The sequence below is a fragment of the Zootoca vivipara genome, chromosome 3, assembly GCF_963506605.1.
Source record: "Zootoca vivipara chromosome 3, rZooViv1.1, whole genome shotgun sequence".
In the NCBI taxonomy this organism is placed as follows: domain Eukaryota; kingdom Metazoa; phylum Chordata; class Lepidosauria; order Squamata; family Lacertidae; genus Zootoca; species Zootoca vivipara.
The window spans coordinates 52,553,968-52,575,749 of record NC_083278.1 but is presented as its reverse complement, the minus strand read 5'-3'; the positions used below and the strand labels follow the sequence as shown (position 1 = coordinate 52,575,749).

Genomic DNA, 21,782 nt, shown 5'->3' with positions numbered 1-21,782 from the left:
TAATAACACATTGTGATACACAAAGCGTATTTTTCATTTGAAAATGTAAGATTTTCTTTCAAAGTCTGGGGAAATAGTCACAGAGGTGTTCTGTGTTTGTTTGATGTGGAACATTCATCAACATTAAGATTACAAATCTGTCAAAACAAAAAAGGGTTTTTAATATTTCAAGAGCATCATGTCCATAGTTTGCATTGAAATTTTAATTACCAGGAAAATCGCCAAGAAATTATATTTCCCACTCAGCTTCAGCTGATTTGCACACTAGTCTTCTCATTTGACAAAATTCCCAGCTATAAAGAAAGAAACTCATTTAATTATCTTCTAAATTATCACTTTTAAAAGACAAAAACTGATATTTATTCACTTAGAACAACAAATATTCATCAGGACAGACTTGAATGCCAGCCTAATCCAAACAGCAGAAGCAGTTTAACACAGCCATTTCATGATGCAACAAAAGAAAGAAGTGTAAAATAAAGGAACAGATCTTTTAATCCTTGCAAATTCCCAGGGGGCACTAACTAAATTCCCCATGGTTTTCCAAAATACAGCAAGCAAGTTGCCTACCCGTGCAGGTCAGCAGGGCAGGGATTAACAGCAGAAACGACTCTGAAAAATATATGGCAGGTTCTGTGGTTAGGCTCTTTTTAAATTAAAGAAGAGAGAGGGGAAAGCCCTTTTCATAACTGGCATCCTTCACAACAACCTCAGCATGCAAGTGAACAGCTGCGTGGATGCAGAATATGAACAAAGCTTCTTATACCATGGAAATCACTTTCAAGTCAGAGATGGGGCACATTTATGAGGTGGGCTGCAAGAATGCTGTAGTTCTATTATCAGTGAAGAGGAGGAGATAAATTGAAAACTTCAGACTTTCTTATACATGTCTACTAAGAAGTAATTCACATGAAGGCTGATGGGTTCCTTGCAATAAGGTGGTATAGGATTGCACCCTCTTTAGATGTATTTTTAAAGGTTTGGTTGGTGCTTTTTGTGGTAAAATAATCAGAACATTCCTCATGTACATCTAACATGGGAGCAAACTAAAAATTCCGGAAAAATTAAATTAGCCGGTTTTTGAATTCTTTAATGCAGTGCAGAATTTTTGTGATCTTGTTATTCGGTTGATATTTTGTGTGTATTGCCTAAAGTCCTTATTCTGGATTAGAGCTGAACATTTTATTTTACATGTGCATGATGTTGTTATATCTTGAAAGAACCCCCCAAAAAAGTGGGAAAGTGAACATCATTGGACAGCGTCACTACTATCTTATTCTCCCCCCCCCCATGTTTCTCTTATGAATTCAGCAGGAAATACTGCATGCCATAAACCTGCCTCAAATTTCATCACTTCACTTCCGCAATTTTCTGGGTTAAAGTGGTTGCTAACCGATTTTTATTTTTTTATTTTTTGAAGCAATTAACACAGAACTGACCACCAAACATTCAACATTTTTCCTATAGGTTTCCAGAAGTAGGTTTTATGTCACGCAAAAGCTCAAATAAAGTGCAGAAATTAGCAGAGAAATGTCAGGGAAACATAATCTACTTCTGTGTGAATGCAGCCTATGTTTCAAACAATACAGACAGTACTGTGTTTCTTTCTCTCCTGTACAAATAGATTGCCACTTGCTCCCCAGGCCCTGAAGGTATGTCTGTGCTTCTGTGCAATGCTGAACTGGAACTGCCTTTTGTTCTGCAGATTATATGTCCGCTTCTGGGCCTGCAACAGGTTAGTTCCATGAGCTACTTCCACTGGGCCCAATTTTCATCCATATCTCCATTATCAAAGTCCATAGGAGGTGGTTGCCAGGCACTGGAGGCCATCTTTGATGTTTTCATCTTGTAGCTCTGCTTTTCTCTGGCCTCATGTTAGATCCCTGTTTTCTCACAACAGATACTATCCTGTCTTTGTAACAAGAACAACTTTCATTTGGTACAGTACTTTTTTTTTTTTAACAACAGCATAGTGTGCACTCTATTGCCCTCTCTGGTAGCCTGAGAGAATACTGTATTCTGAAATTTACAGTCATTCCTTTTATTTCACTTCTCAGACTTCCACTGCCAGTTGTCATCAAAGGGACAGGGGGACAGTGCTCCAGAGGGTCTGCCCACAGATGTCACAATATCAAACCTTGACTATTTTGGATTTCTGAAAAGCTAACTAAAAACAAATGTCACCAGATTTTTGAGGGACTAGGAAAGACAGTGAAGTTCCTTTGAGAGAGAAACACAAAATGAAAAATGTGGCTATTAGGATTCTACGAAACTGGAGGGAAGATAATTTTTTCTTCCTCTCTTTTCCATCTGTTTACCTTCGTTGTTTTTCCTTAAATTAATAAACATTTTTGTTCCTGGGGGAAAGTGACCAGCTTCTGTCTACTCACAGCTGCTAACCTACTGAGACTCTGACAGTGGCCTCTAAGAACTCTCATTATTATACAAATTAATAATAATAGGCAAGGTAATGAGATCTGCAAAATGAATTTAAACAGGGCACTTTCCCATAAGGTTACCAAGAGATGGATCTGTTGAAGGTCACAGTACTGGTGCACTTAAGCAGATGAAAGAAAGAAAGAAAGAAAGAAAGAAAGAAAGAAAGAAAGAAAGAAAGAAAGAAAGAAAGAAACTTATTTCAGGTTTGTGCTTGGTTTTTCCTCTAGTTTTCATCTCTCCGTGAAGCTGGTCTAATCATATTTATACTTTCTTTCTAAATAACACACATTTTTTCAGTTGCAGCAGACTTTTCATTCTTATGCTCTTGTTTGTTTCTCTTTAATTGTCCATTTCCTTTTCAGTCACTTATGGGACAGCGACAGCAAGGAACACGTTTCCCAACCCACTCTGAGGACCCAATTCATAAATCACACAATCATTTCTGAAGAGAAAATGGCAAAGAGGCTTTACAAAAGTATGTCTGTTTGTTAAGATCACAGATTACTATACAAACACATCCCATATGTTACCACAGTACTGTTAATGTTCTTACAACCCTGCTTTTGTCCTAGGAGCTCAGAGTGGCATATGCGTCTCTTCCCATTTTGTTTGTGCTAACAACTAATCTCTACAGTAGGTTGGGCTGAGATAATTTGACTGGCCCAAGATCACCCAGTGAGATTTGTGGCAGAGTTAGGATTTGAACCTGAGTCTTCCCAAACCTTCTCTGACCGCTACATATCTCTGTATTCTAAAATTCACTATATATTTCCTATTTAATTATCATATGTAATATGGGGGCATACCTACTAGCATGCACATGATCTAACTTTAGCGTGCCTCAGCAAAGGGGTACCAAATGCTGCACTCTGTGTAGGATGGTAGCTTCACATAGTCACCTTGTATGGGCTAACTTATATGGAGGTGGGCCTATACAAACCTTTACCTACAGTCACTGGATGCTGCAAAATATTTGTGGAAAAGGGTCCTGTGTTAGGTCTGCCTCAACACGTATATAATATGCTGGGTGTCATGCTCAGTTCCACACAAGCAAACGTCTCTCTAAAGGCCTCATTTCCAGCCTTTGTCTACAACACCCTTAAAAGTAAGCAAGACAAATCATGGGACAGCATTTTGTTGGGTGTGGGTGGGTACGATAATGCCTTTGCGTGAAATAAACCCACAGTACAATGGTATCTCTGGTTAAGAACTTTCTTAACCTGAAACTGTTCTTAACCTGAAGCACCACTTTAGCTAATGGGGCCTCCTGCTGCCGCCACAGGATGATGTTGTCATCTTGAAGCAAAGTTCTTAACCTGAGGTACTATTTCTGGGTTAGCTGAGTTTGTAACCTGTGACGCGTTTGTAACCTGAAGCGTTTGTAACCCGAGTTACCACTGTATTAAAAATAGGATGTTCAACATGTTGTACAAAGCAACGCTTGGTAGCTTGTAAATTATTTCCTTTGATATTTACCTCCTGGTAGTGATGTATGGAAGTGAGAGCTGGACCATAAAGAAGGCTGATCGCCGAAGAATTGATGCTTTTGAATTATGGTGCTGGAGGAGACTCTTGAGAGTCCCATGGACTGCTAGAAGATCAAACCTATCCATTCTGAAGGAAATCAGCCCTGAGTGCTCCCTGGAAGGACAGATCGTGAAGCTGAGGCTCCAATACTTTGGCCACCTCATGAGAAGAGAAGAATCCTTGGAAAAGACCCTGATGTTGGGAAAGATTGAGGGCACTAGGAGAAGGGGACGACAGAGGACAAGATGGTTGGACAGTGTTCTCGAAGCTACGAACATGAGTTTGACCAAACTGCGGGAGGCAGTGCAAGACAGGAGTGCCTGGCGTGCTATGGTCCATGGGGTCACGAAGAGTCGGACACGACTAAACGACTAAACAACAACAACAACATGTAGCATTAAAAAAAATCAAAATTCTTAAAGGCATAGCCAAACTGAACACACACTCTCTCACTCTCACTCTCACTCTCTCTCTCTCTCTCTCTCTCTCTGTGTGTGTGTGTGTGTGTGTGTGTACATACACACACGGAAAACATCAGCCATGGAAGAGGGAGCACTTCCTTCCTCAGTGAGAGTTGCAAACATTAGGGCAAAAGCTTGTATATGGAGCTCAAAGGGATATAAAAACAGAAACAGGGATATTCAGTTTTCAAAAATCATTGACCAACCTAGGACCAGTTTTTAAATGACTGAGCCCCCTGTGATTGTCGCCTTCCAGAATTGCATTGGCTCATTCTCAGGGCTCTGAGTTTTGTGTGCCCCATCAGTTTGCCAGCCCCTACAGAAATTACTTATTGTGATAATACCGCTACAATTCCTATGGACCCAGAATTATGGGAACTGGTAAAAATTAAACCAAAGCAGGTTGCAAATGGCCTATTTAATTTCAGCTGCCACAGGCAGGCAGTTGCTGATTTCTGCAAACTGTTATCCCACCCTCCAAGAATGGCTGTCATCTCTCCGCTGTGTAAGCCTTGGTCATGGGTATCTGTCGCCTCTGTTGCACAAAGCAACAACTGCCTCTAGACTGTAATAGGCTGATTTATCACTGTCAGGGGTTTATTTTATTATTTTATTTTAAATGACTATCATTATTAAGGCTCCTTTTGAGATTACATACATATTTATAAGTACATTATGCTAGGCTGAGGAAATCATTCCCAGGCTTATAAGAGAGCACTATTAGGGTCATGAAGTTTTTACAGCTTATTTGGTGTTTGTTAAGTGGTACTGGAGCTTTCCCATTCCCTCTGTATGGTAATTGCTGCCTGTAATTGAGAGCATCTGCTGTGTCTACTGCAAAGGGCATTGTTTTCATATTGATCTGTCATTTTCCTTCAGCCAAATAGGAGGAGATTTTTATCTTGATGACTAGCAACCACAGTGTTCATTTGAATGTATCACAGCAAAGAAGGATGTCAAGGTGCCCTCCTATGGAGGCAACACTTCTTCCGCTGCTGTATTCCATCCATTCCCTTCTATGCTAACAGCGGCCACCCATGATTTCCTGGATTGCTGTCAGGTCCAGCTTCTGTATAACTAAGGGGGACGAAGAGCAGTTCTCCCAGCTGTCCTGCCTGTTAGCCGGGGATCATGGGAGTTGTAGGCCAAAACATCTGGAGGGCCGCAGTTTGGGGATGCCTGGACTATACCCATAGATTTCCTCTAATAAGCTGTTGCTATCAAAGTCTATCACAGCCAATGTAATTCTTATTTTAAAAAGTAATTAGACTTAAGACCCATAAAGAGACAACAGACCATTGCCTAGATTACTTGGATCCATTCCAGTCTGGCTTCAGGCCTGGTCATGGCACAGAAGCTGCCTTGGTCACCCAGGAGAGAGAGGCAGGGACCCTGCTTGTTCTTCTTGATCTCTCAGCGGCTTTTGATACTGTTGACCATGGTATCCTTCTAGAGCAGAGTTTCCCAAACTTGGGTCTCCAGCTGTTTTTGGACTACAACTCCCACCATCTCTAGCTAGCAGGAGCAGTGGTCAGGGATGATGGGAATTGTAGTCCAAAAACAGCTGGAAACCCAACTTTGGGAAACACTGTTCTGGAGCCTCTCGGTAGGTTGGGGGAGCTGTGTTTTAGTGGCTTTGCTACCCCCAGGGTCATTTCCAGAAAGTAGTCTTGAGAGGCTACTGTTCAGCACCATGGACAATGTCATGTGATCCCCCCCCCCCGCGCGCGCGCAATGCTAGTTAACATTTATATGAATTCATAGAATACTGAAGGTGTGCTTCTTTCCCCTGGTTTTTGACACTTAAGGTGTATATTTTTAGGACCCTCCTTATTTCTGTAATTGTTAATTGTTCTGAGCTGCTTTTTTAATATTGTGTGATACTGGATTTTAATATTAATCTTGGGTTTTAGTTCCAATAACCCACCCTGGGACCTTATGGTGAAGGGCAGGTAATAATAAACTGCAACAACTACAACATGTATTATTATTTGAAATTTGGACTGAGCTGAAACTTTTCAAGGTTTTGGAAACAATTTTGGCAATGTTAATGTCTCCCTCTTTGATTATTTTTGCAGTCCTTGCCGTGAAAAAAAATATGGCTCAGTTACTCATTTAATGCATTTGGTGATATTTCCAAGCCAAATCTGTTTGGATACACAGCATCGTTATGTTATCCAGTTCATGAAGTGAGCCTTGATGGGGAGGAATTATCCATGTGACTAATTCAGGAAGGAAAAAGGAAAAGCAGCCACAGGAAACATTAACATTGAAAAGGATTGGAAATCTAACTGAACATAAAAACATAAGAATATCCCTGCTGGGCCCAGACTAAAGATCTATCTATTCCAACATCTTGTTTTCACAGTGGACAACCAGATGTCTATGGGACCTAAGCAAGACCTAAGCACAATGGCATTCTCCCAACCATGATCCCCAGCATTTGTTACTGTATTCAGAAGCATTCCTGCATCTGGTGCTAGAGGTAATATGGCCATTTATGGCCTTATCCTCCATGAAATAACCTCACTCTTCATCATATTATTTTTCAGGAGAAATGTCAACCCCACCCAAATGTCTTGTTTTAACCCAAAAATCAAAAGTGGAGAATATTCAGTATTGCTAATTTTTTTAAAAAATATATTATATATTCCTCTGGTCAATTACACTGACTATATTGGCTACTCTGTTTTTAGAGTTGATCATTATCAACCAGTTTGAAAACTTTCCCGAGTCAATCAGTATTCATAGCTGCCAAGTTTTCCCTTTTCTCACGAGGAAGCCTATTCAGCATAAGGGAATTTCCCTTAAAAAAAGGGATAACTTGGCAGCTATGTCAGTATTTCAGTGCTATCATTGTAACAGGCCATTAAATCCCAGCCATTACAAATCTTATTCAAGGTTCAACAATTCCAACAGGTGGTAGTGTTTAATTCTGTAATCAATTGTGTCAGCTAGGTATACTCAATGACAAAAGTACCCAAGCATAAAGCTTTCGGGTCGGACATTTTCACAAACCTTCTGTTAATGCTTCACCTTCATATTGACTATTGTAGGTTTACATGAAAAGACAATGGGCACAATAGTAATAAGTTCTGGCTTTAGACTCTGCCTTTAGGAACTAGATGTACTTTCACAGCTGCTTCATAACATTACACGCATGACCCTTGCAAAGTTACACATTTTTAAATCCAGGCTCAATGGGACAAGCTTTAAGTACATGCTAAACTCTCCCATCCAAATCAATAGGACCCAGAAGCTCTTGTTTTTCGGATCAATCATGTCCTTTGTTTTCAATAACGCAATGGGTTTATGAGTAATGCAGGTGTCCAACTTTGTATATGAGTTATGTGTGTCATGGAATCAGGAATGGCTGTAGCTCCCACCACATGTATGAATGGCAGAGAACACACATTTTCCTACCATGTAACAGATGACATTGCAATTAGTTTACTGGCAAAGAGTGGGCAGAAGAATGGAAACCATGGCGAGGGGGAGTTGTAGATAGCCTTGCACAATACTTCTGAGAACTATGTTCAATTTCTGTTCTCCTTTTTTGTACATCACCACCAGTAGCTAAGCCTCTGCAGGCAACATTTAGCCCTCATTTACAACTGGTTGTGTGCCTGCATAAATGTGATTGAGGCTTAATCAACTTTATGGATGCACAACTGCTAATAGAATCTTGCTCATTCTCTTTGCTGTATTTGGCTTTGCATCACTAGCTGAATTAAAAAGCAATAAGGGGGGGGGGGAGGTTGTCACAAAAAAATAAGCAAACCTGGCACTTGATGTAAATAGGGAGCAGATATTATCAGAACAAGATGGGGACTATTCTTTTAATAGCTACCTTTCAGAACAGAATGACACTTTGAAAACATTGCATTAACATTGCGCTGAACTTGGGAATAAATGTAAGTACAATGATTTGACGTCAACTCAAGAGAACAGTGTTTTCGTAAATTTCTGACAAATCTATCTTTAAAGCAGTGACTTGGAAGGCAAAGCCAGATGAAGTTGTATGGCTTCTTCACTCACTGCACTGCTTGTAGAATTAATGAGCACACTAATTGGAAAGTTGATAACTTTTAACTACTGTTATCTGACACACATTGTGAAGTAGAAAAAGAATATACTAGAAATGCCATTAATAGCTAGGTGGCATCTTCAAGTTGGGAAAACTTTTTAGTTCTGAGGCTTACGAAAGTCTATGTAAGAATGGACAGATTGGTCTATTTCCAGTTCATGACGGTTTTTCATGTGGTCATTCCTAATTTATTTATCTCAATATACAGATTTCTAAACATATGAATTTTCAGCACACTTTGGTATGTTTTTCAAGCTGAGACCTGTATCTCAAAAGCTCAAAAACTACACATTAGTGCAGGAAGTGTGGATCAGGTTAATTCACATTGGAATTCACAGAAATCAAATTTGTCAAGCATCCCTAAGACTAAGATACAGTTTGCATTTCACTTATCAACACCTAATATCCTTGGCCAAGTGACTTCACAGCAATTCTGGAAAAGGAATTCTGATTTCTAAAACAACCTTTGACCCAGCAGCAAGCAGCAGCATCAAATTGCTAGGTTCGAAACTGGGTCCTGTGTTGCTGATGATTAATATGAAATTTTGTTGAAACCACTTTGCAGTGTTTTTTGCATTGACTTGTTCCATTTCATAATGGTACATTACTTTTACTTAGGAGTCTTTATTCATGAAGGTGAAAATGATCTAAAAGCATGTCTACTCAACAGCTTGGAGACATAAGGAAGATTAAACAGGCAGAACTTTTGCTTCTCAACACCAGCCAGTGAGCCTGTGATTAATATAACATGTTATATATTGTAACACTGAACAGTGTTAGCCTTTTGAGTTTCCACTTTCCTTGTGCAAGAGATGTTACAGATTTGTTCTATACCAGGTGTGCTCCCCAATGGGTGTGCCCTATTGAGTTCCACCACGCTCCACTCCACACATTAAAGCATCCATTAAAAGCATTTTCTGTTTTAAACCTTAATCAGTGTGCCTGTGCGTCATGTGCAGAATGCAGTCACATAATCCTGGGAGCATGGTTTGGTCACAAAACCTTGCTGAATAGACAGGAAGCAGAAAATAAGTATCTGCTGCTGTCTAAAGCACCATGTGGCCCTCAGGCATGCCATTACCGGGACAGTGAAAGGGTGAGGTGAGATGGCAGGACCAGCTCTGGGTTGGTGGTGGCAGCCTCACAAGTGCATGTGCACCTGTAGGCTGCCACCAATGCCACCCCAAATCTTCCTCAACCTTACCACTGCCTGACCTGCCCCATTCCAGTGAATGCCCTGCTGGGAAGGTGCCACTGTCAATCTGTCCCCTTCTTCATGAACCACTGCTGGTGGCTCATCATACAGAGTTCCATGATGCAGAGTTCCCACTTGGTCACTTTTTAACCAGCTGGAACAAGGTGGAACCCAGGTGTGAAATTGTTAAGAATAAATGTGAGTACAAACAGAAATGGTGCGATGGCAAAGTGATAAATTCCATTTCGGCAAAATCCATCTCCATTTGTTGAATAAAGCAAAGCAACCCAACTAGATCAACCCATGGATGATTCAGATCTGTGTAGGAAGCCATTTGAAAGGGGGATGGATCTGGAAGGTGCTCCACATGGCAAGTGATTTGTGTGAGTAGCTGAGGTTATTTCTATCGTGCTATTACAAAATCCCCAAAACAGATGTTTTGCAGTGGTTTGTTTAAAAATGGCCTTAACCGCACTTCCCACAATTGGTTGATAACATGTAATTGCATTCAAAACATTTGCCCACCTGGTGTCAGCATGCATCAATCAGATCTCAGAAGAAGCAAATGAGAAAAGTCCAGATCCAAGGAGGATGCAGCTAGTAAATTGAAGAAAGGGACTGCTTGCACCTAATGAATGTTGTGGCCATGTTGCCAGTGGCTGGTCCGGTGCCTTAGCCAAGGCTATGTGTGGCCTCCCTGTACTAAGATTTAATGTGCACCTCTCAAGAAAGCCCTTAGGGACTGCACATTAAGATCCACTATGCCTTGAAAGTGCTCAGCATGTCCCATATTAATAATCAGGGGACAGAAGTACAACCAGGGGTTGAGAATTATTCACTTGATCCTGGTCTGGGGGGTCTTGAAATTTGGCCAGATTATACAGTTTGGTAGGAAGACGCTTCATCCCAGCTTTTACTTTCCTAGGACAAATTGTCTTGATTTTTTATGATGAATAGACTTTTCAAGTGTTATAATGGTAGAGCACTGAAAAAGCTGGCTGCCTTAATTATATTCAGCCACTCTTGTAGCTGTATAATTTGTCTCTCTTTTTGTCGCTGAATGACAGCTACAACTCAGGAATATGTTTTTCTGCTGAAAAAGTCAGCAGAGACATACTCTCTGATTTTTGGGAGGCTGCACTGGGATAAAATTTCACCTGCTTACTTTGTATTAACAATGCTTATGTCACCAAATAGCCAGTAATATGCATCTTTCTTAACAATAAGCCGGGGTGTTGCACAAGGGAGGTGGCTAAACAGGGACTTGAGTGGCCTGATTAATAATACTATCCCCTGAATACCACTTGCTGTGAATAACTATGAGGAGAGACCCTATTCTGTTCATGTTCTGCTTGTGAACATCCCATATAGGCATCCACTGTGAGAACAAGATGCTAGACTAAATGGGTTTTTTGGCCTCATTCAACAAGGCTCTTACATTCTTATTCAATGATCTTCTTAACTGGTGAATCATTCCCATTTCTAAAACCTCAATTAATTTATCCCAAGCTTCTGAAATAACAAAATCAAGAGAAAAATAGAAGCCAATTATTCCCTGTTGCTCCAACTGATAGTCAGTGCCCTTGCCTTTAGAACAGAACACACTCTGGCCATTTAGAGTGAACCCAACCAACAGCTTTTACATAAATACATGGGGTGGGGAATGGCAACACATGGGAAACCATCACGTTTCCAATTCAAAAATATCTGACTTTCTAATTTAGTTTCCTCCACTTTCCCTTTGAGATTTGTCAAGCGGTATAAAAGCATGCTTTTGAAAGAAGGGTTGACAGAAAGCCAATAAAAGGACTTAGCTTGGAAAAAGCCACAGTGTTCTGAAGCTGCAGTAATGGCTATGTTACAAATGGCTTAATAATTTTGCAGAAACAACTGAAACCCGTAATGCAATTGCTTTCCTCCAGCATGGTGAGATAGAAATGAACAGTATCATTTCTGAGCTCTTCAGAACTAGATTTGGTCTATCAGTTTTGTTTGCAATGTGCCTGGCATATTGGACGCACAGCAAGAAACATATTGCTTTATTTGATAACTTGGCTAGTTTGAGTAATTGCATATAGCCAAACTTGTTTATTAAGCTACCCTGTGTGTTTACTAAGGAACAGAAGATGTTGCACCCAGTAGAATAATCCCTTCCTATGATAAGGTCATTTGAACAGAAAGAAAACAAATACTACACTGCAAATGCCAAGCCTATTTAAATTCATGCTGAAATTTGAATTTCTTTCAAAGTAGAAAAGTGAATTGAAACTGTGCTGCTTTTGAAGGACTGACTGCATTCACATTCACCCAGGAACTGCTCTTATTTGTTTTCTCACCAGCACCAGACCAATGAACATTTTGTTACTTCCACCACAGTTTTATTCTCTTTGAAACTAAACTATACCATACAAGTTGGACAAGAACAACTAACTCTTTATGCAGACGTAAGGCTATAAAACCCATGATGCATTGTCACTGTATGAAATATGCATGGCTGAAAACATCTGAGGACTCTATAATTTTGAGCAAGGAGTTTACAATACTGTCGAGTACATCTGAGCAACAAGAATCAGCTGAAATCTGAAAAGCCAGAAAGATTCCCCCCACCCCAGAAATCCCTGCTTGGGGTTGGTATAACCATTTTAAAAACAAAACTCTCCTCCAGATTCTGCACATATCTATGCAAAACTTCTGAACGTCGGTTGAGAAGTGATTGATGATCTGGTGTAGAGTAAGGCCATCCAATAATTGCTTTGGCACAGATTCGGTGTTCACTGTACCACACATCCTGCAATACTGAAAAGGTCATAAATCAGACCAAGTACTGTATGGTTCATTTTCTCTCTGGGACAATTCAGACATCGTGATAAACCACAGTTTATCAAGCTTTGTGTTTGCATGCTGCCTGGTATCCGATGTGTTCCTGAAGAGAAAATCTGAACCTTTTCACTTCCATTGTAGATTAACTACAGTTTAGCCTTACAATCAAACCCTAAACTGTGGAAAATCTTAACTATGGTTTCTTGAAACAAGCTAGCTGCATAACTCATGGATTGAAGTTGACTTGCTTCAAACAATCAACAGTTTATTGATTTAGAATGAAATGACAAGCTGTGGTTAATCAAAAACAGGAGCTAAATCTCCTCCTTGGGGCTGTGATGAAAGAGGGGAGGAGAGGAGTGAAAGGGCTTGCTTGACGCTTACTGTGGCTCATTCCCATCACAATAAAACAGGCATCCCCAAACTCGGCCCTCCAGCTGTTTTGGGACTACAATTCCCATCATCCCTGACCACTGGTCCTGTTAGCTAGGGATGATGGGAGTTGTAGTCCCAAAACAGCTGGAGGGCCGAGTTTGGGGATGCCTGCAATAAAACATACATACATACATACATACATACATACATACATACATACATACATACATACATCATTTTATTTGTATGCCACATTTCCATAGTTAAAACTGTGCTCTTGGTTTTCATGACTTTTGAACCATCTCTGTGTCATATGATGTATGGTGTGTTTCTGCTGATTTGTAACAATATAGCCATGATTCAGATGCAGTTTTAAGATAACAATTGCAGTTATCAACTTGCTATGCCTTTCAGGGGCAATCCTTTTGTGTTGATGCCCCTTTCCAATATTATAAGCAGGTATAGCCATCAATGGGCTATCAGAGATTGGCTTGCCATGAAATTTGTTAACTAAGAATGTGGCATCCTGATTGTCTCAGTGTATCATCAGATGTCTCTTTGAAACAAAGCATACGGTAGTAGTATTACAACTACCTCTCATTTTTCATGAATTCATGGCTTCATTAATAATAACTTCACATTTTGGGTCTACCGTGTAACAAGTTAAGGTGATGGTTTCCTTTATTGCTGAAAGAATGGTGACTCTGAACATAGTGAGATACAAATTAAAATGTTTCCAGTTCATATATCATTACATAACCACATTGACATTTGCAAAGCTTTTATATTTTCTTTAATTTTTTAAATTTGCCTTGTCTTAAGATGGTTCCCCCTCCCCCACCTCCAACTCAGGCATAGTTTCATACTTGAAAGTCACATGAAGCTTTACTGGATGGCATGAATCAGTCAGCTGGGTAGCAAAAAAGAATATGACATGCTATCAAAAATCAAAAATCAATTCCGTAGACATAAATGAGAATATTAGTATAACATAACATCCAGCAAAAAGCTTTATATTTTACTGTCTCAGAAACAAACACAAATGAAAGAAGAATATCTGTGTCAGTTTGTTTTAACTGTGTGTGTCTATGGTGTATAATATTTATTCCATATGTATCTGCCTTTTTGAAAAGAACTTGTTGTAACCTAATGAAGTTATGTGTACTAAGCCACTGAGACCATAATTCTGAAACCGCTTAGCACCAGTGCTGTCATCCAGTGAGCAGCAAATAAGTCTGCGGCTGCTTTTTCACTAAGTGATGCTAACAAATTCCTTTTTGTTCTAACACCGGGGAGATGAGTGTTTGGAACATCAGGATATGGTCAATGCAGCATTTTAAAAATCACTATTTTCAATCATTATGAATGCTCAAAGAAGTGCAGTCGTTCAATCTTGTGTGTGTGGATTTCCATGTCTCTGTAAGCCCATTGGAGTGGTTCAGATGTAGCTCCAAACCAGGGATGGGGAACTTGAGCTCTGGGGTTTGAATGTGGCCCTTCTCTCTCTGACCATCAGGATTCTCTCCAGGCCATGCCCCTTCTTCCTCAGACAACATCCCTCATCAGCCCTGCTGTGCACCCTTGAGAGTTTCTTTCTTTTTCTTTTTCTGCCTAACTAATGAGGCTTCTTTCTTACCTGGATGGAGGATAGAGAGGGAGTGTGTGTAGAAACAAGACTAACCAAATTAGCATTGGTTGCTCTAAGCACTTTTGCTTTTGGCTCCACCCATCACCAGTCACAAGGTTGCTGAGAAAGGAACCTGGTCCATGAGCTGAGAAAGGTTCCCTGCCTCTGCTCTACATCAACTATGGTTTGTTGAGTAAGGCTGCATGCAAACTAAATATTTATAGCACATCTGGAACACATTCTTTCCCTCAAAGAATTCTGGGTACTGTCGTTTATTAAGGATTTGTGGGAACTGTAACTCTGTGAGAGATAGACCAAGGTGGCCAGAGTTCCTTGTGCGAAAGAATGTGTTTTGGATGTGTTTTAAGGGTATCCTGTGCACACAGCCTAAATCAAGACCAGGTTCACAAATGTTCAAGCAAGCCACCATTTATTTCACTTAATAAATGTTCTGCCCCCCCCCCTCCACCTTCTCTGTGAATATCTGGTTGCAATACTGACACTTTTTGTGGCCTCCAAGGTCTGTTACTACCAATTCTCTTACCATTAGGGAGATGAAAAAACAGGCAAAGGCTAAGAGAGGAGCTAAAGCAATAATAGATTTTAAATGGGGCATATTTTCTGAGGTTCTCTGGCAGCTCCTCTGTGTCATTGCACAACTTCCCAACCTGCAAAGAGGTATCTTGTTCCCTTGCTTGTTGGTGTTGTGGAGGGAAACACACTGTTTGCTGACCTCTTAGCTTGCATAAAGCAGACATTAGTGTTGCTCCAAACCATGCAGATGCCCAGCACTGCATCTGTAGCCTGCCCATTTCACTGATGAGCATGGATGTGAAGATCTTATCAACTACGCTGGCAGGTAGATATCCACCGAATTTTATTTAGCCCACCGGGGCTCAATAAAACTCCTGCCTTTGTTGCCCAGCTGCTTCAGAGAGCTGGTGTAGCATAGCAACAAAGACCTAGGGAAAATAAAAACACAATAGCTGCTTTGAGCTTTGCTTCTGCCACACAGCTCACTAGGCAACCCCAGGCAGGCCTCTTGGTCTTAGCCCTTGACTAATACTCCTCACCAGGTCATCTGCGTGAAACACTTTTGTGCAGTGTAGGAGGCTAAATGCTAACTTGGCTTTGCAAACACGGGGAAGTGGGTTGTCAAGCACTTGCAAGGCCATAATGCATGGCTACGTGGTCTGCAATTTTGGTATTCTGGTGTTATCGTGAAGCTTGAACAAAAGAGGAATTAAAGACAGGCACACTTGTGGAAAGGTAAAGAACCCCTGGACGGTTAATTCCAGTCAAAGGCGACTATGGGGTCACAGTGCTCATCTCACTTTCAGGCCAAGGGAGCTGGCGTTTGCCCGCAGACAGCTTTCCAGGTCATGTGGCCAGCATGACTAAACACTTCTGGCGCAACGGAACACAGTAATAGAAGCCAGAGCACATGGAAACACCGTTTACCTTCCCGCCATAGCGATACCTATTTATCTACTTGCACTGGCAGGCTTTCAAACTGCTAGGTTGGCAGGAGCTGGGACAGAGCAACAGGAGCTCACTCCGTTGCAGGGTTTCGAACCGCCAACCTTCCAATTGGCAAGCCCAAGAGGCTCAGTGGTTTAGAGCACAGCGCCACCAGCATCCAACTTGTGTGTACATTATACTGTAGCATTCTATAAAATGATGTGGGTGGGAGCTGAGGTGTAAGGTAGTTTGTTTATTTTTCTTCTCCTTCCTTACATTGACTACAGCATCACGTTTGTACCACAGTCAGAGAGTGGAACAAGAGGGCATGCATGAATGATGCCAGAGGAAAGCACTTTTGTGTGCAATCCTTCAGAGAAATTGTTCAAAAACACTTCATCCGTGGAACAGATTTCCTCTAATTCTTCAAGGTCGGTGTCTGCATGGGTTATCTGCCAAGTAATTGTCAGTCACTTATGCTGAAAAGGAGTGGGGTCATTTTAAAGATCAATAGAAAACACAAACATTTTGTGTCATTTTCTACTTTTCATACGACACTATTAGAAAATTGCTACTTTGACAAAACACATTAGGAAAATGTACTGTGCTGGCATTTTAACCACTGAGGAAGCCGAGTGGAAAGCAAAATCAGGTGGATGGCAGCAGACTATTTATGCCAACTGGAAAAAGCAAAGTTGTTCCCTTCTGCTCCTGCAGAAATAAGTCCAGACTTGTGCATTCTTTGAAGCTCCTTAAAACAAAACATTTCAATGACAATAAAAAAGTCAGGAGCTTTGAACTGCCCGCCAGTGGAGTTTCTCGTTTGTCTCCTTTTGACAACAATGTTTTGCCCATTTATGTCCCCAAAGTTCAGGCTACCTTCATACTCCAGTGCACAAGCTGTTATCAGGTGGACTAAATAAGAAGCCCCGAAGAGGGCGGCGCCAGCTCTGAGTGATAGAATAAGGAGAGGAGTTTCTCGTATGTAGTCACTATGCTCTTAGCGCTCAATAGTTCATTCTGTTGTTACCGTACTTTCGTATTGGACTCAGCCTTTGACTATCTCTAGGCAGTTGTCCACACACGCTGAAAGAAGATAAACCATTTTTAAGCAAAAAGTTAATAGGTATGTAAATTAACCCAATACAACTGTGCTAGGCAATTGTGTTTATTTGTTTTGAAACATTTTAGCCCATTCTTTTTCAGTATTGATCCCAGGGCGGATTATAGAAAACAAAATATCAACAAAAGACAATATAAACAAGCAAAAGGAATTAAAAAGTAATTTAAATAACAGCCATAAGTGCACTCTGATAAGTGCAGTATCTCTAATACTGGCTCTACCACTGAGCTACATAGGAGCCTTCCTCCTATGGCACTGCATAATGCCATATAATTTATTATGATGGGATATCAAGAAAAGCAAGCTTTAGCATACATTATGGCTCCAGTGCAGCCTCCATCGCTGAACAAGAGGCCCACCTTGGGATTATCCTGTTCAGTGCCTTGTTCCATTACTGGACTCAGGTCTGGCAAAAGGTGATAAAGGGACATGGGCAGTCAACATTACATACTGGAAAGGTTGTCAGTGTGATCAACAAACATTTGCACAGGAAGCCTTCTGAAATCAGTAAATCATCCCCATCCCCCCATCCCCCACACACAAAGGGCATTAACTTAACAAGAACCTCTTTGCTCCTCTATAGAAAGAACATGCTGGGTAAATATTTCATACAAACAAAGTTTGCTGTGGTTGTCCTCTATCCCCATGGGAATTATTTAGCAGGACTCATTGCTTCTGTCTGGTTGCACAGATGTTACAAGTGAGAGATGTGAGCTACTGGCCAGCTTCAGGCTCAAGAGACATTTACCTAGACAAGGCAATAAAAATTACGCTGCAAAAAAAAAAAAAGAATTTGCAATTAAATGGCAATGTTCATGTAGATGAAATACCAAACTTCGTGAATTAAGCAAGTTGTATTCTTTTTAGTGCTATGATTATGTAAAATTAGGCAGCCTTTTCATTATATTTTCTGCGGTGAATATTTTATTTCATCTACAACTGGGGAATGCCTCAAATTCTCTAGCATGGACATTGTTTCAGATTCCATGGTGAATTATGTTCATTACTGACAGCTCAAGTCACATTCCCCAATTCTGAAAACAAATCTTTCTTGCAAGGGAAAAGAGGTACGCTCCATAAGGGCTGTTGCCACATATTTTCCACCCGTTCCAGTGGGAATTATGTTGAGTATGTGTAATCCTAGTTCTTAGTGGATTGTGCTCTGAAATATTAAGGATGCTGCTTGGCAGTTTCCATTCCTTAACACAACATTTCTATATGAATAGTCTTCCTATCTCAAACAAGATTTTGGAATTCAGAATCCAGAATCTTCTAATAAGTCCATTCCCAATCTCCTAATACTGTAGCTTGTTGTGGTTATCAGAAAATACTACTAACAATGTTTCGTGTAAATTCCAGCTAATTCTAAATGATCACATCTCTAATATATGATAATCAAATGGAAATACAATTTCAATCAATGGGAGATTATCTAGTGTGGCAGCAAAATAAATAAATATAAATTATCAATGGCCATATAACTTCATATGACAATATATGACTTTTACAATACTCTGGAGCAGATTTGAGGCAGAAGCTGAATGAGATAGAGTGTATTCCCAAATATTATTACTTCACTCCATGTTCCATTGACGGCAGTCTTATTGTCAGTAGAGTAACCTATGGATTTAATGTATTTATCTTGTCTAACTACAGTGGTACCTCGGTTTATGAACACAATTGGTTCCGGAAGTCTGTTCATAAACTGAAGCGTTCATAAACTGAAGCGAACTTTCCCATTGAAAGTAATGGAAAATGAATTAATCCATTCCAGATGGGTCCGCGGTGTTCATAAACCGAAAATTCATAAACCGAGGTGTTCATAAACCGAGGTTCCACTGTAGTTGCAAGTCAGAGGGAAATGTAGCATGCAATCAATGTTCAGTTGGTTAGAGTGTGGTGCTGATAACACCAAGGTTGCAGGTTCGATCCCCGTATGGGATAGCTGCATATTATTACATTGCAGGGAGGTGGATCATTAGATGATTCTCAGGGCTCCTTCCAACTCTACAATTCTATGAGTCTATGATTTGATTCTACTATACTTTGATACTCCTGTCTTACTTATACAATGCACTTCAGTTCCTTTTTGAACGCTTTTGATGCGTGTTTTTCTTCTTTTAAATGTGTCTGAATAGGAAGGATTTGTAAGGCAGCTGATGTTTCTCCAAAGCAATGGGAAACACCAAAAGAATGGCAAACTGTAGAGAAACACAACATTTTCATAGAGAGAACAGGATATGTTCGGGACAGGCCACAGAGCATCCCATCTTCTTGGCCGAGTTGAAAATAAAAACTTTCTACATTTTCTTGCACATTACCAACAAATGCATGCCATCCTAAGCTTCTTTGGGAAGAAGGATGGGATGTAAATATAAATTGAATCATCATCCAAATGATAGGACACCAAGGTCTAACAGATTCCTATTGTAATGCAGCAGGCACAATAGATTTATTGTTCTACCTAGTGAGCAAAAAAAAGATAAGATACACCATATGGCCTCTCACAAATAAAGTGTCTTTAAAAAAAAGAACTTCAGAAGAAAAGTAAGTATGCAAGTCACTTTTACAGCAAGATCTTCAGAGTGCATTTATTCCACAGATAGATGAAATGGTAAATCTAGGACTTAATGGGCATCCCTATTCAGAACAACAGTGTAATCCCTGGTTCTGCTCCAGTTAAAATTATCTTTCTGAGTCCATGAACAATTAATGATTAACTCCCATTATAGTTGCTCATCAACTCTGTGTTGGGATGAAGTTTTGTCTCTCAATCACTTAGTCAAGGGAAGTTAGCAGATGCCTCTAAAGAAATTGAGAGGTGGCTGGAATGTAATCTGTTGCGACAATGCAATATTTGGATGTGGGAAACAAGGTTCAAATCCCAATTCAGCTATTTGCTCACTGAGCAAACCACTCTCTCTAAGCCTGAACTAGCTCACAGAGTTGCCATGGGGCTAAAATGCTGCTCTAGATTCCATGAAGTTAAATACAACAGACTGAAATGCTATGCACCTTTTCCTGAGAGTAGGTCCTACATTAGACATATTAATAAGTTGGATTTTTTTATGATGTAGGTAGGTTCTATGTCCTGTCTGTTCTTCATTCATAAGAGACCTATAATGCCTCCAGTCAAATTTCTATATCTCTGTACCTCTATTACTTTTCTTTATAAAGTACCTTTACCTTTCTACAATATAGTCATTCAATGTATACCAGTCTTTAATGCCTTCAGTGTAACATGAATCCATTGTAAATGGTGTGAGTGAGTTTCATTTGGGGGGGGAAGCAACTATACAACAACAACAACAACGAAGTTCCAGGTTGCCTGCTATCTATATTAAAAACTCAGGCAACCAGAAGAACTACATTTCCCAGTGTCCATGGAACCCTGCTGGTTCAGCACTGAAGATACCAAGGACCAATAAAGGCCTTTTAGAGAGCATTCCCTGCATTCCCAAGGAAGTTCCAAAGAAGGAATAGTCACCGTACTTTGATCCTATGCTGTCATATTAGCATATTGTACACTTGAGTAAAGTTATTCCCACTGCAGATGCTTTAGCATAAATGACTATTAAACCCTCACTCAATCAATCGTTGGTAGGGAGACTCATATTTGTGCAGCTCAAGGTCCCCCGTGATTCAAATGATCCTAAGTTCTATGCTACATTCAAAAGTTAGAGCACAAAATTGCACAGAAGAGGCTTATTAAAATTACAACATATTGTTAAAATACCCTTTGAAATATAAAGCATAAATTAAATACAATGTTCCATTTTTGTGTCTCCGTAATATTTTCCTTATTTCCAGTTTGTTATCTATTGCCGAGCACTGTACAATTGTGTATTTCACAGGTTTTCATTAAGGTGATGTTCACTGCTGGGCTGCATTTTACCAATGGATGTTGAAAGTTGTATATTGACAATTTTCCCGGTGTATGTTCGTAAAGTGATATATGTGCATTTAATTACTTCTGTATTGCTAGAGACCTGAACTGAATACCTTAAGCTCTTCCAGTCTGAATATCTTGCACCAATATGCACATTGCATTTAACAGGTGCTTCATATTTCAAAATATATTTTAACAGTGTATTATTACTTTAAATAAATCTGCTTTGTGCCATTTTGTAGCCTAACTCCCTGGGTACAGTGTCCTCTTAAAAGCTTCAGATTTAATCTACAATTCTGAACATGTCTTAGAAAATAAGGCTGCAATCTAAACCCCAGAATCTGAAATACTGGGGAGGGAGGTGTTGGATGGGGCAGGTGTCTCTCTCTGTGTGCACAGCCTAAAACAGTTCCACTAGTCTCTGTCCATAGACTGATGCTGGCATCTCTCCTCCAGTGCAGAGCTCCCCATTCTGCCTGGCAAAATTACTGGCAACAGGATTCCCCCCAGGAGTAACCCATGGAAAACTCCCAAACAAAACATTCCAGGGGCAGAGAATGGCTGAACAGACTTGGAAAACACTAGTTTCCAAGCCAGGCTGACTGCCATCATCTGAAGACAGTGAGCCTGATCTGGGCTCAGTTGCTATATCAGCTCCAGGCTGGTGTACCACCGAGCAGGATTTTGCCTGCCTTGTGTCCCTGCTGGCATGAATGGCAAGGCTGCAGATGCAGCAATGGCTATGCCACTTCTACACACCCCACTGATGTCCAGCCAA

The 21,782-nt window shown here is 40.3% G+C and overlaps 1 long non-coding RNA gene across 1 annotated transcript; it reads left to right on the top strand.

Annotated features, from left to right (window-relative positions):
• Positions 1-13,043, top strand: LOC118082170 (uncharacterized). Its single transcript, XR_009557337.1, has 3 exons — positions 1-1,735; positions 2,515-2,914; positions 3,926-13,043. It is a non-coding gene; the product is annotated as an uncharacterized LOC118082170 (long non-coding RNA).
• Positions 13,044-21,782: the final 8,739 nt, after the last annotated feature.